At 41.2% G+C, this 19,842-nt stretch overlaps 1 pseudogene across 1 annotated transcript in view; it reads right to left on the reverse strand.

Moving 5' to 3' along the window:
- LOC149156512 (putative polygalacturonase) overlaps positions 1 to 19,842 on the reverse strand; it is a 178,089-nt pseudogene that overhangs the window by 70,309 nt on the left and 87,938 nt on the right. Inside the window, exons 3-5 of the transcript XR_016262270.1 lie at positions 17,253 to 17,373; positions 16,997 to 17,171; positions 16,820 to 16,890 (exon numbers count right to left, since the gene is read on the reverse strand). The product of XR_016262270.1 is annotated as a putative polygalacturonase (transcript). The remainder of the gene's footprint in view (positions 1 to 16,819; positions 16,891 to 16,996; positions 17,172 to 17,252; positions 17,374 to 19,842) is intronic.

Raw genomic sequence — 19,842 nt, forward strand, 5'->3', positions numbered from 1 at the left:
GACTAGTGACAGGCATGTCTAATGATAGATATTTTAAACAAAATAAATCCCTAATAATAGCAAGATGCTCCCATGAAAGGACTTGGCATCATGCATGTCCTTAACTGATTTCTTTCAAGTACTTGTCAGGTGATAAAATTGCCCATCATCCACAATCTGATGGACAAACAGAAAAGTAAATCAAGGGCTAGAGTATCTTCATATGTTACATCCATATGTGATGGACAATCCATCCAAATGGAAAGAATATCTTCATTTTGTGGAGTTCACATGCAATAGCAGCATCCACGCATCACTTGGCATGAAACTATTTCAGGTATTTTACAGGGAAAGTTTAACAATCCATTAAGTTGGGATGATCCGGCAAGCAGAATCTTGGTTGGACCAGGTATGTTGAGGGGAGTGTTGCTAAGCTACGAAGAAATATATTTGTACATGGGAATGCACAAAGATATATTGTAATGAATACTGATAAATTGATTAGATGGTATTGTTACAATGGTACATGACATTTGTACTATATATACATTCATTGGTCATGCACAAAATTGATATTTATTATAAGTTACCTAATACAGATTATATAATATGAGTATATTACAAATCCTCCCGTTGAAAAGCTTTGTCCCCGGAACCTAGTCAGAGAGGCTTGTTCATGAAGAATCATATATTTCCAAAGAAGTGCAATCTCTATGTTAGTGTTGATTGGCACTGTTACGCAATTTATCTTCTTCAGTGATTGTGCATTGGTTGTTTTAGTAAGGAATGGTTCCAATCCAAACAACTTATAAATCTTTCTCTACAATTCGGATTCATGAATAATCGTTGAAGATTGATGGCATAACTTCCAAGTTGCATCAACCATTTGTCACATAAAACTACCTCTATTCCAGGAGTTAAAGAGAAAAACCCTGTCTACAGCTTGAAATATTGTCTTTGTTCAGACATTTTCCTATCCCTGTGATTTCTTGCCCGTTTGCTACCATAAGTGTGAAATCTTTGGTAGAATGAAAAGATTTAATCTTTTCAAAATGTCAAATATCAATAAAGTTGTGTACTTGCAGAATCTACAAGTATCATGGCATCTTTATTTTTTACAAGTCCTTCAAATTTCAGGGTCCTTCGTTAAAGAATTCCTTTCATCACTCCTAGAGAAATTCTATGAATACCTTCTTTATCCCTGTCTAATTTATTATGCTTTGGTATCCCATCTCTTTGACATTGGTAACGACTCGTATCATTTTCTCCTAGCTTCTGTTCACAGATCCTATCAAAGTGTCATTAATGACATGGAACATGTTTATTAATTACATTCCCTTTTTGCAGATGTAATGGTGAGACTATATTGATTGTTGGTTCTATATCTAATTAATTTTGCATTATTAATAGGTTGTGCGATGCCCGGTGTGTGAAAAATCTTAAACCCAGAATCCCTACTGCAGCAACTGATGATATTACTCCTATTTGTTAAATTCCTTTAAACAAATTACTTGCAGTTTCCTATGGCAAATATTGTAATACATACACTGCAGCCTTCACTTAAAATAATATTATGTGGAAACATAAGACTGAGCAAGAAAGAAAATACAACACAAATGATACCGTTATTTTTGGACAAATGTCCCCGGAAAAACCCAATGTGGTAAAACCGATGCAGCAGTTCTTACGGTTTTATATTATTAAGCAATAGTTTATGAATACAACTCTGGATGCCCTCCCGACAATCTAGTTACAGAGAAATACAACTAGCAGAGAAGAATTGTGAGATTACCTCACTCTACCTGGCAAATCCCGATTGTTCCGACAGCTGAATCAACTGTCCTCGACTACAACTATGCTTCCCCTGCGCAGTAACTACGTGGGCCTGCGTGGAGCTCTCTGAGGCTCTACGTCATCTCAATTGGGAACTGCCTTGCCTTCTGGAGCAATTTCCAACCCTCCCGACTCATAAAATGCCAACTCCTCTGCAAAACTTGGATTTTTGCATGGGTGATTGAGTTGCCTCTGCATTTGCCCTTCTGGCTTAGCGTCAAGCTCTGCATGGGCCCTGGCTCAGTGTCAAACTCTGTGTGGGCCCTTCTGGCTCAACGTCAAGCTCTACGTGGGCCCTTCTGGCTCAACATCAACTCCTCTGGTGTCTCTTTGCCTCTCTCTGTTGTGTATCCTGGGCTCTAGAGAAGATACTCCAGCCCAACTATCCCAACCCCTCAATTGCAAGAAATCTTCTCGATTAGAACTTCCTCCAGAAAACTTCTCACTTCAAAAATTCAATCTCTTGATCTCTCGGTGTGTTTTCCAAATGACCCTCAAACCTCTTCTCATATCTTTCTTTTGGACAACCAAGAGCCTAGATTAACTCCTAATGAAAGGCTCAGATCATTTTGGCTTGATCTCCGTCTTCTTCTAGAAGTTACACCCACAATTAGATTAATACCCATTAATATTTTTAAGTTCCTAAGTTTAGACTTAGGGTCCCATTAAAAAATATTAATTATTTTAATAAAATTGCCTCTGGGTGGAATTTCCCAAAACGTTTTGTGGGTTCTTTGGAATACATGTGCCCAAGCCTCCCTGCAAATTTTGAGGCCTAGAGCACATCCGATGCTACCCCAAATCAACACTCCCTCTTAGCGAGGAATGTGCTCTAGCAAGACACTGTTGTTGCATACTGCTCTGACTCCGAAGCATCGTCCTCTGCACTGTTGATGTCTAACATGTTGTCCACCAACTACTACGTTGTTTCTGTAACTGTACCGTTGCTGACACTGCCACTACCAACACTGCATCCATACTACAACTCCCTCTCAAGTGTTGCATCTGGATTCTGTGTTGCTACTAGCACTGCAAAATGTTGCTCATAGCAATGGAAAAACATCCAAAATTACTGAACTAATTGTGTTCAATATGATACCACATGAATGTTGAAGCCTGACGGCTACTAGTCTTTGCACTGACCCTCTAAATATACTGCGATGTCACTGATCTCCGCTCTGTTCCATCTGCACTGTTGTCAACTCTACTCTGCGCTGCTCAAACTTTGGCGCTCCTAACCACTGCAACTCTCCCCAACACTCCTTGGCACCATCCGACACTAGTCCATCCTGCTACTCCTAATCTGGGGTCCCATAGCAAGGTATTGATTCGAGAGGTGGACTCCTCAAGGATCCTGCCCATCTGTAGCTCTTTCGAACTACAGCTCCAAATCAGTCCACCTCCGTCCTGGAGGTACCTCGGCTGTCATGGCAAACTCTTCTTCGATCTTCGTGGGCGCAGCCTTCAAATCGTGTTTCTCATCCCTGTCCTTCTTCTTGAGAGGACGTTGAGTAGCGTAGTGACCCATCTCACCACACTTGAAACACTTGATCTTCGAGACGTCCTTCTTACGTCTCTGCTTCTCCTGTTGTCCCTTTGATGCAAGGGTTGCAGTACCCTTCTCCTCCTTGGGCTTTGACCTACTGCTACTGTTGTTGCTGCTTCCGTCAAGTTTGACCTTGACTAAGTCTCTCCTCAACTCCTCTTGTTTTAGATTTGTCCACATCTCATCCCAATTCGGCAATGTTGCTTTGCCCAAGATACTTTGGACAAAGACTTGCCACTCATCTGAGATAGAATTGAGGGTCAGTCTAACCAAATCTAAATCTTGAGGTGTATGCCCTGCAGCAAACAACTCATCATGGGTTTCCTTCAACTTAGTGAGGAATGCATCCACATGCTATCCCTTCTACATCTGAGCAAATCTCAGCTTCTACTCCAAGTACCTCTTCCGCTGCTCGAAAGATCCTTGATATAATGTGGCCAAGGCATCCCATATCTCCTTAGCAGTCCCTCTGCTAGCGACATGACACAAACCACGTGATCCTTTACTCCATCAAGGATCATCCTTAGGGACAGCCACCACGCTGTCGACGTCTGTCTTGAGGGGATATGCTCATTTAGAAGGAATGACATTCTGGCCTTCCAGATGACATAGTTGGATGCTCCATCCAACCTACCCTAATCACTCAAGCCACTAGTTGCCATTTCTGCCAAAAATAAAAAGTCGAATTACCTCCTCTCTCCTTTGTGCTATTGTTGGGCTAGCCTACACACTCCCTGTTGGACTTTGTAAAAGTGTTGCCCCTTGTTGTTGCTCAACTCTAGAGAACTCGAATTCCTTGGCTAGGAATTCTCTGAGGAAGAAATTTGCTCAGTGGTGCTTCTCCTCTTTCTTCTGATGATTTTCTGCCCTGCAAATTGCCTACAGAAAAATCTGCGTCCCACCAACTCTCCTCACGTTGAGGCTTTAGCGTTGCTCCTTCCCCGGCAAAAATTCGAACCAGAAGTCCTCTTCGTCAATTCACTCAGAGAGAGACTGCCTCGAAAATCTGCCCTCTCAACTTGGAACTATGCAAACCCTACGGGTTTCGAACTGCTGCCTCTTGCAGCTTTTTCAAACTCCTCCTTCTGCTCAGCACTGGATCTACCAGCTATGCTCTTCTTGCTTCACATGTAGCTCTAATACCATGTGAAAATTCCTAAACCCAGAATCCCTATTGCAACAACTGATGATATTACTCCTATTTGTTAAATTCCTTTAAACAAATTACTTGCAGTTTCCTATTAGCAAATATCATAATACAAACACTACAACATTCACTTAATTAAATATTATGCGGAAACAAGAGACAGAGCAAGAAAGAAAATACCACACAAATGACACCATTATTTTTGGACAAAAAACCCAATGTGGGAAAACCGTTGTAGCAATTCTGAGGGTTTTATATTATTAAGCAGTGGTTTCTGAATACAACTCTGGATGCCCTCCCGGCAATCCAATTACAAAGAAGTATAATTGGCAAAGAAGAATTGTGAGATTACCTCACTCCACCTGACAAATCTCAATTGTACTGAAAGCTAAATCAACTGTCCCTGACTACAACTACGTTGCCCCTAGTACCTACGAGTAACTGCATGGGCCTGCATGGAGCTCTCTGAGGCTCTGCATCAGCTCAACTGGGAAACGTTTTGCCTTCTAGAGCAGTTTCCAGCCCTCCCAGCACAGAAATGTCAGCTCCTCTACAAAACTCAAACTTCTGCGTGGGTGAATGAGTTGCCTCTGTGTGAGCCCTTTTGGTTCAACGTCAAGCTCTACGTGGGCCCTTCTGGCTAGCGCCAACCCCTCTGGTGTCTCTCTTCCTCTCTCTGTTGTGTATCTTAGGCTATGGAGAAGATACTCCAACCCAACTATCCCTGCCCCTCAACTGCGAGAAATCTCCTCGATCAGAACTTCGTTTTGAGAACTTCTCACTTTAGAAATTCGATTTCTTGATCTCTCAATGCGTTTTCCAAATGACCCTCAAGCCTCTTCTTATATCTTTATGTTGGCCAACTAACGGCCTAGATTAACTCCTAATCAAAGGCTGAGATCATTTTGGCTTGATCTTTGTCTTCTTCTAGAAGTTACACCCACAATTAGATTAATACCAATTAATATTTTTAATTTCCTACGTTTAGACATAGGGCCCCATTGAAAAATATTAATTGTTTTAATAAAATTGTCTCTGGGTGGAATTTCCCAAAACGCTTTCTGGGTTCTTTGGAATAGATGTGCCCAAGCCTCCCTGCAAAATTTGAGGCCTAGAGCACATCCGATGCGACCCCAAATCAACACGGTGATGGATGCCAATGACATTTTTCAAGTGGACTCTTTGATTCCCAAAAGTACATCAAGTACCACATTGTATTCACCTTTATTGTTCGAGTCAACTGTGGAGTCATCTGAACCCTATGAATTTTTGATGTTGTTGTTATCACCCTTCAAATAATATAGCTCTTTGGGTTTGCACTTATGGTCAGTGATCATTTTTTTTGCATGCAGGACATTTGAGCTCCCACTTTTCCGATTGCATAAGTGGGAAGGCATGTACTCCAAAATTCATCCATTTCACAAAGTGGAAGCTTTGGCATTGGGTTGCAAAGCTTCCTTCATTTGATGAGGAAAAATCTAGGTGTTGGTTTGCAAAATTTCATTTGTTTTACACAAAAGAGACTTGTCGTTGACTTGCAAGCTTCATATCTACACCTTTAGCTTTATACCTTACCTCTTCAATGGAAAAAAGTCAAGTTCTTCCTTAATTATAAAAATTCAGCTCTGAAAAGCTTCTACAGACTATCTCAAGCTTCTAGCCTTTATTATTTATATGGTTTAACTAGTTTCCCGAAGATCCAATAACATGCAAATTATTAAATCATTCTCAAAGAAACGAGGCTCAAAGCTTTCAAAAGATTACCAAAGAAGCTTTCGCCAAAAAATAAAAAGTAAACAAGGCTCGACACCTTTTTTTTTTTTTTTTAGACAAAGTTCGGGTGCTATATATTGATCTGAAAAAAAGAAAAGGCATTTCGCCATACATATAGTGCTTCCTGAGCATTCTGGGTCCAAGGAATTACAAAAAAGATCTCTTCCTTGACCCTTGTTCTAGTATTCCTGCCTCTAAGGCTTCTTAAACTACTGTAAATCCGGACAAACTGCAGACACCAAAATTTACAACTACACAACATAATTAATCTATCTCTATGTGACTGATCTTCCTTGCAGTGGACGCTTCTGGGTTAGGATCTGGCTCATTCTGTTTGGCACTAGAAGAGGAAGGAGCATCTTTGAACTTTTTGTCCATCATGAATTTGAGGACTGTTATCGATTCTTCAGCATGGCTACATCTATTGGCCAGACTGCTGAATTGCTCATGTAAGGAGCTGACTCTGTGAAGAAATAGATTTATCTCAGCCCGATATTTCTCATTAAGGATTCGGTATTGGTCTTCCAGTCTTGCCTCCAGGCTTCGCACTTGATCCTCCAGGGCCCGCTGTTGAGCTCGCAGTTCCTCAAATTCAGCCTGTAGATCTCTACAGTGAAAGCAGTCTTCTGGGCGATCCATTGACGCTGAATGGGTCTTGCCTGTTCTGTTCACTACTTTAACACAGGAGCTCAGGTCTCTCTGCTTTTTGCAAGCTACTTCCACAGCACGCGCAGGGCTGCTGCGATTTTGTTGGCTCCCCCGGACTGCTTGAAGATAGGCGGATGCGGAATTGCTCTTCAGCTCGTGGGCACAAACTTTCTCAATGCATTGGAGGGTCATGTAGCCTAAGCTATAAATAGAGACTATCCGCAGGCTAGAGGAGCGGGAAGGAGCCCATTTACATCTCCCAATGCTCCAGCTCGTGGTCAAAGACTTATCTTGATTTGCACAAGTGGTCTGTCTACGAGGACGATTTTCATCTGCGATTCGCTTGATTCCCATCCTCTGAGTAGGTCTCCCAATCTTATTTCTGATCAAAGTCTTGCCTACCATACCTATTCTGCCAACTAAGTTGATTGTTTGTCTGCTGTCATAGATTCTATTATCCACGGTACACCTGTTGTTGACTAGATGTGGAATAATCATGGTAACGGTTGTAAGGAGGAGTTGTTGTTACAGCACAGAATACCTTTGGAGCGCTCACATGCCCTGTTGGCACACTTGTCAGCCTCCTTGTTCAGTCCACGGAGGATATGGTGAAAAATGACTTCTGCCAATGAGGCGTTGAGGATCTGGTTCCTATGATTTATCTGCTGAAGAAGGATGTTCGGCGAGCTCAGCCTCTGCGCCATGAGTCTAATAATAATTGCTGAGTCCCCAAACACTATTACCTTCTTTATCCCTAACTTGATCAGCTGAGAGAGGCCCTGGTACAAAGCCAACCCTTCTGCCCTGTTGTTGGACAACTCCCCCAGTCCCCATTCGAACTGAAGAATTCTTTCTCCGTTAGCATTGCAGATTAGACCCCCTGCACCGGCTTGGCCCGGGTTTGATTTTGAGGCGCCATCAAAAAATAAATAGAACTTATTACAGTTTCTCAACCAGCTTGCAAATTCGGCTTCCTTTAGCCTCAGCTTCCAAGCCCTGTTTGTTTCTTTCGTTTGAGTCTTTCCTTGACTTAATTCCTGTGCGCTAGTTATGTTCTCTTGGACATAACTGACCAGGTTCCTCTCTTCCATGCTGTAGTTATTCATCTCTATCCTACCTTTGATGTGGATTGTGACTGTCTCCAACGCTAAGTGCTTTGCCTTGTGACAGATAGCTCTGATGTTATAGCCTTTCTCCTGGAAAACCCTTCTATTTCGTGCCAACCAGATGCGCCATAGGAGGGTTAGAGGAATGGCATTCCATATCCTTTGCGTCAATTTGCTACTTTTCTCTTTCCATGGGCAATTCTTTCTCCATTTATGTATTGTATCTGCAATAGTTGCCTGAGGCTCCCATGGAGCATCCCCAATTGAGGCCATCTGTCTCCAGCATTCATCAGCAACCGGGCAATCTATAAACAAGTGTTGTATTGTTTCCTCTGACCTGCAGCAATTCGGACATCTTGATGGTCCCATTATGCCTCTTTTCTTTAAATTCTCTGCTGTTAGTATTTTTCCTTTCAGAAGCAACCAAATGAAAAATTTGACTTTGGGGAGAGCTTATGCCCTCCATACAAGTTTCCACTGGTGCCATATATCCTGAGGGAAGGTGTTGTCACAAAGATGCTGGTGCCCCGCTTTGGCCGTGTATTGAGTTCCAGTTGGGTCCCAACGATAACCATCTTGCTTGCCTTTCTGAATCGGTGCTTTGCTGTGAAGGAGGTTCTTTAAGGCAGCAAGGCTGGTTTCTAGCTCCCTAGGGAAAGCCGGGAACTTCCAACCTATCCAAGCTTGAGATTGGGTGTCCCATTGTGATATTTGATCTAAATACCATATTCCTTTTCCATTTAACCAGTTTATGGCAGGGGTTGCCTCCACTTTTGATTCAATTGGTTGCTGTCCTAGAATTCTGTCTGTGGAGAAATTGATGCTACTCCCCCCTCCTGGGACTTTTGAGATATTTTGAGACATAAAGGGTATGGCTTTCTTGCAGAGTTGCCAAATTTTTGTACTATCTCTGTTGGGAATATTGGTTTCCAGAAGTTGTTGCCTTGAGCTGTTCAAGTATTTTGCCTCTAATACCTTCTTCCACCATGCTGTAGGTCCTGTGATCATTCTCCATATTATTTTAGCTCCAAGAGCTAAATTCAGCAATTTTGGAGATCTTATTCCTAATCCTCCCTTTTCCTGAGACTGGATGACATTCTTCCAGCTGACAAGATTGAATTTTCTTTTTTCCGTTTTCCCTCCTTGCCATAGAAAATGTCTAAGAGCTCTTTCCATTTTGAGATGGAAAACGGCAGGGGCTTGACATAAGGAAAAGCGATAAATGGGAAGAGAGGCCAAACCTGATTTGAGGAGTACAAGCCGTCCTGCGGGGTTCAGCCACATGGTGCCCCATTGTTGAATTTTTCTCTTTATTTTGTCAAGGATTTCGTTCCATGTGTCAGCTTTCAGCGGTCCCATACTTACTGGCATCCCTAGATAGGTGAAGTGGCTCCAGACAAGATTGTAGGAGACTCCTAATATACTTGCAATGCTATGGATGGTGTGAGTTGATGTATTCCAACCATATATGCAACTTTTTTGCTGATTGATCTTCCCCCCTGAGAATTCCATGAACTGGTCTAAGATCTTTTTAAAGCGCCTTGCTATAGTGATGGATGCTCCTCCAATCAGGAGGGTATCATCCGCAAATTGAGAGTGGTTGATGTTCTTTGTTCCATGCTCAAATTTGATGCCCGTGATTAGACCTATTCTCCTATTGAAGTCCAGGGTTTGGCTAAGGGACTCGGCCATGAGGATAAACAAGTAAGGAGACAAGGGACAGCCTTGCCTAAGGCCTCTAGAGGATTGAAAGGCAGCACACGGCCTCCCATTGATCAGAGGAGAGATCCAGGGTTCCGATATGCAGGCTTTGATCATTGTGATGAAGGAGGAGTCAAAACCCATTTTGTGAAGGACAGCGAATAGAAAGGAATGCCTTACCCTGTCAAAGGCATTGGCAAGGTCCAGCTTTAGAACAAACCCTTTCTCCTTTCTGCTTATGCTTGAGTGGATAGCCTCTTGCACAAGAAGGATAGAGTCAGAGATGTGCCTATTGGGAAGGAAGCCTCCTTGGTTTTCTGAGATCAGAGATTGAAGATGGGGCTTGAGTCTAGTTGACAGAATTTTTGTGATTATTTTGTATGCTGAGTTACATAAAGATATTGGCCGGAATCTTGAAAAGGTGGACGGTCTGTTCTCTTTTGGGATTAAGGCTAGGTAGGTAGAGTTGGTAAACCCTCCCATTTTGCCTTTCTTTAAAACCCAACGTATCATCTTGATGAGATCTTTTTTGATCATCTGCCAATATTCTCTATAAAAGCTGATTGGAAACCCATCAGGCCCTGGAGCTTTGTCTGGGTGAAGACTCCAAATCGCTTTTTGGATTTCTTCTTCTTCTACTTCTTTCTTGAGGTTGCTGTTCATTTCTTGTGTGACTCCTTTGAACAGATGCTGTAACAAACTTGAGTAGTCCTCCTCACCTTTATCCTCAGTCAGGAGGTTCTTGAAGTGATTGGTGGCTGCTTCCTTTATGGAATCCTGAGTATTGTAGCTATACCCTTCACTATCCTTAATTGTGCTCACAGTGTTTCTAGCCTTTCGAACTGTAGCCTGCTTATGAAAGTAAGAAGTATTTTTGTCTCCCTCCTGGAGCCAGAGCTGTCTTGACTTCAATCTCCATTTTGTTTCTTCATCCTTTATAGTTTGTCTCAGCTGAGAGTATAGTTTTATTTCATTCTCTTTGGCTTGCTGGGTCAGCCCAAAGGCTTCAATGTTTCGCTGCACTTCCTCCAGATCTTGCTTAATTTTCTTTTTGCTCAACTCAGGCTCTTGGTAATTGTTCTTTGCCCAATTTTTTAAAGCCTGTCTTACTCTCTTTAGTTTTGTCTCCCAGATATAAGTTGGGGAGCCTTCCACGTGTTGTATCCAAGCCTGCCACACCACGTCTTTTGCTGCAGGAATACGATTCCAAATGGAACAATATTTGAAAGGGAGAGGTCCAAGCTGACATTGACTATGCAGAGTGAGCGTTATTGGATAATGATCAGAGGCGGAGACATTGAGGATATTTGACTGACCAGTAGTGAAAGTGGACAGGTAAGCTATGCTTATGAGGAACCTGTCAAGGCGCTCCATGATATTGCCGACTCCTATTCTTCTGTTGCTCCAGGTGTATCTTCGGTTCTTAGGCCTGATATCTACCAGGTCTTGCTCCTGCATAATGCTCTCAAGTCGATTTCTGAAAGGATCTGGGGCGAAATGCCCCCCTCTTTTCTCATTTGCATGCAATACCAAGTTTAGATCCCCTGCAATAATGAGATTGTTGTCCCGCTCTTCTTCTATACTAGCTTCCAGCGCGTTCCAGCATACTTCTTTCTCTCTATACTGGTTCGGAGCGTAAATATTGTAGATAACCACCGCTGCTCCATCTGTCTTACTTTCTAAGTTAGCCCGGATCCAGTTCTGGTGTATTCTGGTGGAGATGCAATTCCATTTATTACTGTCCCACATTGTTAGAATGCCGCCTGAGGCTCCTCTTGCTTCACTTGCACATCCACTGTAACGCTTTTGCTGGTTGATGACTTTATTCATTTCTGATTGATCTTGTTTTGTTTCTTGGATAAGAACGATTTCAGGATTTTCACTTTGGACTAAATCCTTGAGGGCTGCTATCTTGGAGGGGTGCCCTAATCCCCTGCTGTTCCAGGATAGCATTTTCATCATGATTTACTAGTTACATGGAGAGGTGCTCGCCTCTCTTTGCCCTTGTTGTTATTTTCTTTATCCGAATGCCCAAGAATAAAGGATTCTATAGGAGTCTGAGAGCCCATTGCAATGTCTTTTTGGGTACTTTCTTCTCTCTGTTGTTTGGCCGATTTTCTGCCAGGCCCATGTTTCTTTGGAACATCGCTGGGCGCCCCATGATCTTTTGATGAACTTCTGGTAATCCTGGTGGAGGGGGAGTCAGGGGGGGGTGAGAAATGAGAGAGGGAGAAGGGTGGAGTGGTGGGTCAGAGGAGGGGAAATCAGGCACTGATTCTTCCTCAGAGAGGGATGCAAAGGGATTAGAGGATGGAGGGATGGGGGGATCGGGAATCCGAGGAGGAGAAGAAGGATGTTGAAGGGGGGGCTGCTGGGAGGAGGAAGAAGGATGTTGAAGGGAAGAGGGTTGGAGGGGAGGGTGCTGATGGGAAGGACCAGGAGCTTCAGAGTCCGAAGGCTTGAGGGGAAGGGATGATTTTTTCCTTTTAACAGTTTCCCATTGCCCATCTTGCTCTTCTGGTTCAACATTAACTATTTTAGGACATCTATTTGCAAAGTGACCATATTCGTGACATACCTTGCATTTGAAGGGTATTTGCTCGTAATCCAGCTGCTGAATATGGCACCAGTCATCTACTTTCAGTTTGATTGCTTCCGGCAGTCCTCGGCCCAGATCAACCTCAACGCAAATCCGCGCACAAGCCTGCATGTTGTCTTTGGGTTCACTGCGGTCTATGTATTTTCCAACCGCGTTCCCTATTGCTTTCACAGAGTCATCCCCCCAGCAGTGAAGTGGGAGGTGAGGAAGTCTAACCCAGACTGGAACCGCACTTGGTATATCTAGTTCAGGATCGAAATCCGGGGTCCATTTATTGAGATAGAGGCCCCTGGAATCCATAAAGTAAGGCCCGTTTCTGAATATGAGATCTTTATCCTCTTTGGTTTCAAAATGAAAGGTAAAATATCCTCTACCACAGAATCTGATGGATATTTTGCCCTGGATCTTGTCCGACCAATTTCTTTCGACCCATCTTTGCACTGTCTTGGGTGATGGCCATAGTCCTGTAAATTGCCCGATTAACCCTTTCTCTGCTAGGGAAATGGCTGCCATGCGTGGAATGGTCGGAGGCAGAAGGACTTCCTGTAAAACATCCAGCTTCTTCACAAACTTTGTTGCTGTTGGTCTAGGTCTTTGCGGAGGGAGAGACTTCACCAGGTTTGAGAAAGCTCGTTGCAGCTTCGGATCCCCACTGGGCGGATCCGGAGGATCCATGATTCAGCTCGATCAGTCAACTCCAGGCAGGCTCAAGCGCAGGCTTCAGGCGCGCGCGCAGCAGCAGTTTTCTGAAATTCCTCAAGAACAAGGCTCGACACCTTTACAAAGAAACAACGAAAAGGATTTCGCCAAAACTAGATGACTCACACAGTGAAACCAACCAAAAGTCATTTGATGTCGCTACCTATAGGGTACAAGGCTATATGGCCCTAAGGTCCAAATAAAACTTCACCTTCTCTCACACCTGTTAGAGCTCAATGTATTCAAACTCAACGGGAAGGAAGATAATAAGAATGATCTAACTTTTCTGAATTCACATAATCTAGTGAAAACGAATCCAGTATGGAGTCTATTGTCGAAGAAGAAGAGGGCAACTCCCAACTAGCATTGCTCCCTAATCCTTCTCAAAACCAATCTTAGACACTTCTGAAGCCACCAAGTTACGAAACATAGCATTGAACATGTTATTTGAAGCGAAAGTAAAAGAATTCACATGCTCTATTAGTTGAGACAGTTCACCCAAGAACTGTTTGATGAATAGTCTATTGCTGGAAGAGGAGGGCCACTTTGGCTTAATATCTTTCCCTTTCCCTCACAACTACATCCAAACTCTTTGAATCCACAACTCCAACCATGCTTCCCCAAATCTAACTCCCTACTCTATGATCTATCATCGAATTTTGAACAATAAGCCTCCACAAAACTGCAATCCTTCTTCCCCTCAATTGACAAAGGGACATAAGCATCAAAACCCCCTATCTCTGAGACTTATGAGCCATCAATCTGCACTTTGAAAGGCAACTTGGGGGAAACCTTTCCTCAACCCTCCACAACCTGCAACAAGAGAACTTCTAAAAAGCATACACTCTCTATCCCCTCATCCCGACCATGAAAAATCACCCCCTTGTACTCTTGGGCATAACCATACATGCAAACTTTGTGGAAAAACCCTCTATCCAACCCTAATCCTCTCATGTGAGCAGGAAGCTCCTCTGTCAGAGATGGAAATCGAGGAAACACTAAACTGAAGTAAGGATGGCCCACCACTCTTGATCCACAAAAACTAGCTTGGTTCCTTTTTCAAAGGCACAGATTCATGGATCTTCATGCATTGGAAAGGAAGAAATGAACCCTGCTCGCTTGGCACCCTAGGTATGAGCAAGCAAACCATCTAGGTATTGAAGATATAAAAACCTTATCCTAATGCGACCAAGGCCACCACTAGATCTAGAGGCGAAAACGTCCCCTCCTTTTCATTGATCAACAGAGACACTTGTGCCATACCACTAGAAGTAGACCCTTGATCCTTTACCTCTCCCTCTTGAAAATAGTTGCCACCTTCAATCTTGGAGTTTTGACCTACTCAAGTCCTTTTGTGTACAATCTCAAAAAATATAACAATGGGTGTAATAAAAGCAGCAATTGAAGGGGCAGTTTTAGTAATAAACCATGTGTGCCCTACTCTGATCACAAATCTCAGAAATAATTTCCTCCCACAGGCCTTCGAAGATGAAGGCCAGAATCTAAATACAAGGACAATCCCAAAAAATATGGCCATGAATGTAATAGAAGCAGCAATTAAAGGGAAAGTTTTTGTAATCAACTATGTGTGCCTTACTCTGATCACAAATCTCAGAAATGATTTCCACCAACAGGCCATTGAAGATGGAGGCTAGAATCAAAATACGAGTACCTATGCAATCTAGGGTGTCAAGCAATAGTCCTTGGAATGATCCTAACATGTCCCTCACTGTTCAAATAATATTTGGTTCCTAGAAGTGGAGAGATCACCCTACCAGTCGAGCCAACAGGAGGAGCTTGTGTTTTGGAGACCTTGGAGAGTCAAAAGATTCTTCCTAGGTCTACACAACAAATCCAGAAGACCCAAAATTCCAAGGAGCCCTCAAGAGGACAATCTTCGTATCCAACTTATTTTCAAACGAAGCAGTAAAAAGGCCTAAAGAAGTAATTTGTACCTTACCTCTAGCAACTGAGGCCCCTTGAGAACCAACCCAATCCACAACTTTTGACATGTGGAGCTTTAGTCCACTTAAGTATCCAATCATTGCTCTCTTCTCCAATGGTTTCACACCTTCAACCAGCTTTTAGAATGGAAGGTCTGAATGGTTGTGGGATGGAGCGTTATCCTCTCCACGAAAGTTCTTTCGTGTAAGTAATATGTTAACCTTATAATCAGTATGTTGTTGTAATAGACAACTCTCAGTATCCAACTTATTTTCAAACAAAGCAGTAAAAAGGCCTGAAGGACTAATTTGTACCTTACCTCTAGCAACCGAGGCCCTTAAGAACCAAACCAATCCACAACTTTTGACATATGGAGCTTTAGTCCACTGAAGTATCCAATCAATGCTTTCACACCTTCAACCAGCTCTTAGAACAAGAAGCCTGAATGGTTGTGGGATGGAGTGTTATCCTCTCTGCCGAAGTTCTTTTGTGTAAGTAATATGTTAATCTTATAATGAGTATATTGTTGTAATGGATTTCAGCCTTGTTGTTGACCTGGTCTTGTTCCCTAAACAATCTAAAATTTATCCTAAATACCATCTTTGAATAACAGAAAATAAAATGATACAATTTCCATTCCATCATTCTATGGATGTTAAAGTAAAATGGGATCTAGAATAACCTTTTGTGATGACAGATTTGGGGCTTTTTCTTACTTTGTAATATTACAGATATGACAGAAATAGTAGAGCATTTTTATCTCTTGAGTAAACCATGCAAAAGAATTGCTTAAGAAACTCAAAATGTAGATTGAAAATCATCAACAATGGGATTAAACTTATCAATAGATAAGGACCCAAGAAGTAGATATAAAAGTTAACAAATTGATCATTAAGACTAGTGGATAGAATAAAATGAATAATGTTAGCTTCTTAAATAAATAAAATTTAAATGTTGCATATAAACAAAAATAAATATAAATATAAGTTAAGCTAATTAGGATGGATAAAGTCAAAATTTAATTAAATTTACTCACTTATGTTTTGGGACTTCTGCCTTTTTCTATAGTGAATAATCACCTCACATGGTGTATTATCTCTCACCAATATTTTCATAACAAGTGTATCCTAATTACGATGGCTTTGCTCCTCCTTTAGCTGCTTTATGGCTTGGCTAGCTTTTGTTTAATTGTTTAATTGTTCAATTGTTTGTGTCACTGTTGTCGTTGCCTTCCTGGGCAAGGATTTTCTTGTTTTCTGTATTATGTTTAAGTTTAATGATGGATAACCCTTTTTCATCAGAGCATGAATTAGCTAGTAAGTTGTTGTGGATGACTATATCAGACTTGTGTCCTTTTTTTATCTCTTTCTTTAATCAAAATATATTTTTTATTTTGAAAAAAAATAAACAACAAAACAATGCCATCACGCAAAAGCACCAATGCCCCTGCAAATTCATTAGAATTCTAACATAATGACTACTTCCTCATTTGATTTTTAAACAATTAAATCCAAACAATAGTTCCCGTGAAATAAGAAACTTTCAGTCCTTTCTTAAAAGTAGTTAAAAAAAGATAACTTATATAATACACTTATTTCCATAGACCAAATGACACAAAGAAAACTGTCACGTTTCTTTTAAGAGCTTATATCATCATCAACGTGAAAAAGCTAAAGACATGTGTCCTAACAAGGAGAGATTGCAAAACGGGGCCTAGCTTGTCAGTAAGGGAAAGAGTAACATCAACTCACAACAATCATCAGACTCTTAGAGGGAAAAACAAAAAAAATAGTCCCATAAGAAACTCTAAATTAACTGTAACAATAGCAAATATTAGCACTAACCTGGATCAATTCCATCGGTGTTTGGTGAGTCAAGTGGTGCAAGGATAGTCACGTGCTTAATAAGGATATTGCTGAACATTTCAACCACCAAATGCAAGTGCAACCGTCAAACCTTCTGCATAATTGGACAGCATAAAGCATTTCTGATTGTATACAGTAATTGATATGTGCACATACCTGCTGTACACTGGATGCAAGTTCCACGAAGGTGAGTTTCGGAAAGTCAGATTTGAAATTTCTATATCATTAGAGTGCTGCAATTCTACCAGGTAACCTCGTGTGTTATTCAATATATGTTGTTGGAATTTTTGCCACCAAATTGCTCCTTGCCCATCTATAGTACCATTGTCGCCTAGAAATTCATTCAAGGTAAATTAGAATCTGAAAATGATCTTAATAAATAAAGAAGCTTGTTAGGAAACAAAATTCACACCCGTTATCACAACGTCTGTGAGGTTATATCCATTTATCAAGCTGCTATATCTTGGGCCGGGTCCATCTCTGCCTCTTCCATAAGAGGGCAAGGGCGGAATCAACGGCCAATCTTCTAAATCCTGTACCATAGATCATCAAAGATATCAGGCATGATATATATGCCAAACTGAAAATTTATAGTGGAAACATGCATATGGGACAGAGAAAACAAAAGAAGAAATATGTGACAGTGTGCAACGCGAAAATAATTAAATAAATATAACTTACAAAATCATATGAATTCGAATATCATAAATATACACAAAGATATCTCGTGAGAATACAAGTAAGAAGACGTAGAAATGACATCAAATATCGTAAAGATATATCCATTTATATATGTACAAGAAGAACGGAAAAATATTGTGCTAAAAGAATATTATGTACCTCGCCATCGTAAAAACCCTTGGGCGTAAGGACAAGATAAAGGGTAGTATACATATATCATGTTTAGAGAGCAAAAAATTGTTGGGGTCACATGTTTATTGGGACAGAGATAGTATTACATTTTTAACTAGGGCTATCAGGTAGTACATCCAGACTCCCAAAAGACGACAAAATCGGTATGCCCTGTAAGACATAATAGAGGCATGATCACCAATTTCTTGAATATTATATGTAGAGTCTTAAACGACAGGAGAGATGCTTCATTTGCCTCAACTGTCAACTCCCACACAAGAGCTTACAAGGTTACTGTCTATATTTGAGCAGGACACTCACATGACCTTAGAACCTACAAATAGCATCATTTAAAAGATCCAGAGAACTTTGCAACACTTAAGATGAATATGCCGACACATTATTATCAAAAAATATACTTAAATATATACATATTTTATTTATTTACGTTAGTTTTTAGTCTTTTGACTAAGTTAACTTGGTTATAGCCTTAGATTTCTTGTTAAGTTTATCTCCCTTCAAGGCTTCACCCTGCAACCACAATTTCATATCTACCAAAAAGACAAACACTTAGCATGCAACACAAACTAATCAAGTGTAATTAGTTATACTTTCGTCATATTTGGTCACTTGAGTGAGGAGATAGAGGATGACATTAAACCTTCCATGCAACCGAAACACGCATGATCAACCCCACTTGACGTTCATCGCCAATTCTCATCATTTGAAACTCGCATGGCCCTACATACTAATCACAAAGAATTGGTAGAGCAGACATGGTGGACAGATTACACACAAAAATAATTTGTATATTGCAATCAAAGCCAAATTACAAGCCACATAAATAGTGCTCATGAGATCCAACAGATTCCAAAAAAGGAATTCTTTGTTGAGAAAATCTCTCAACAAATTCCAACAACCAACCAACCTAATCTATCAATTTACTAATGTAAGCATTATTTCCAAGTGCCCCCTTTAATGCTTACTTTTTTTTGTGTAAGTCAGAGATTTATATTAACAGAGAAAAACTATAGTACAAAAATTCTGCACTAGCAGATCGAGGCCTGAAAAATATGAGCCAAACATTCTGATTCCCACCCCTAAAAACCACAAAAATGGCTATCACCTGCACACCACGCAGGGTGGCTGTTTCTGCTATCTAACACCGCTTGTAAATAGAAAATACTGACACGAGGACCGCAGTCCTTCAACCCGCATAGACTATGGTAATAACAAAATCCCATATTTTGGGAGACCAAAGAAACCGATCAGGATATATGAGCATTCAGGAAGAAGGATGAGAGATAACAACAGAACCCAAGAATTAAGGAGACTGCCCGAACCTGCTCATCGTATCCAAGGCCTGTTCCAGCACATGGCTGTCAACCTAGATAACCGGATTCGTCCTATAGGCTCCACGAATCCCGAATCCAGCGTGTCCAAGCGATTCTGCCCTGATTCGTATCCAAAAACCATGACACGTCGTGTCCTTTTCTGACTCGTCGAATCCGAGGTCGTGTCACAATTTTGGCAGCATATCCTGTTTTCCAAGACTCGTTAGGCGGCAAAAGTGACCTGCACGGGTATAAAAAGGCCGCATTTGGTCATTACAACCACGCATATTTTCATTTGGCAAGCGTTTTGGCAGCGTAATGATCAAGTCTAGGCCCTAGTATTGATATGCTATTCATGGTAATGTTAAATTCTTAAAGTAAAAGGATGAAAATGAAGATTTTACTTAAATTTTTAACATTACCATGAAATGACTCAGGATGTTTGAGAGTGGTTCCAACCTCATTGGATTTCATATGGAGAAAGTAGAATTTTAGATTTCATTCAAAATCTAGCAGACTTATCAGTTTTTCAGGATTTTAGGATTGGGGGATTTCAATGTTTCCATTGAATTTTGTCATGTATTAGGGTATGGAACTCGTATTTAGTCAAGAGCACCAATCCCTCTATGTACCTTGATGGACATTGGTTGTCAAACTCCTGTATCATGACCCTCCTAAAAATGCACGCATCACTCAAACAAAATCTTGACTTGACATGTTATGCTTGTTCTATCTTATGTTAATGCTTAAAGGGTGATATTAATGACAAAGATCCCTATACAGATACAGAGGTAATGACAAAAATACCTATATATA

Source organism: Pinus tabuliformis, chromosome 9, assembly GCF_031772625.1.
Source record: "Pinus tabuliformis cultivar Carrire ecotype Pingquan chromosome 9, CPIR1, whole genome shotgun sequence".
NCBI lineage: Eukaryota > Viridiplantae > Streptophyta > Pinopsida > Pinales > Pinaceae > Pinus > Pinus tabuliformis.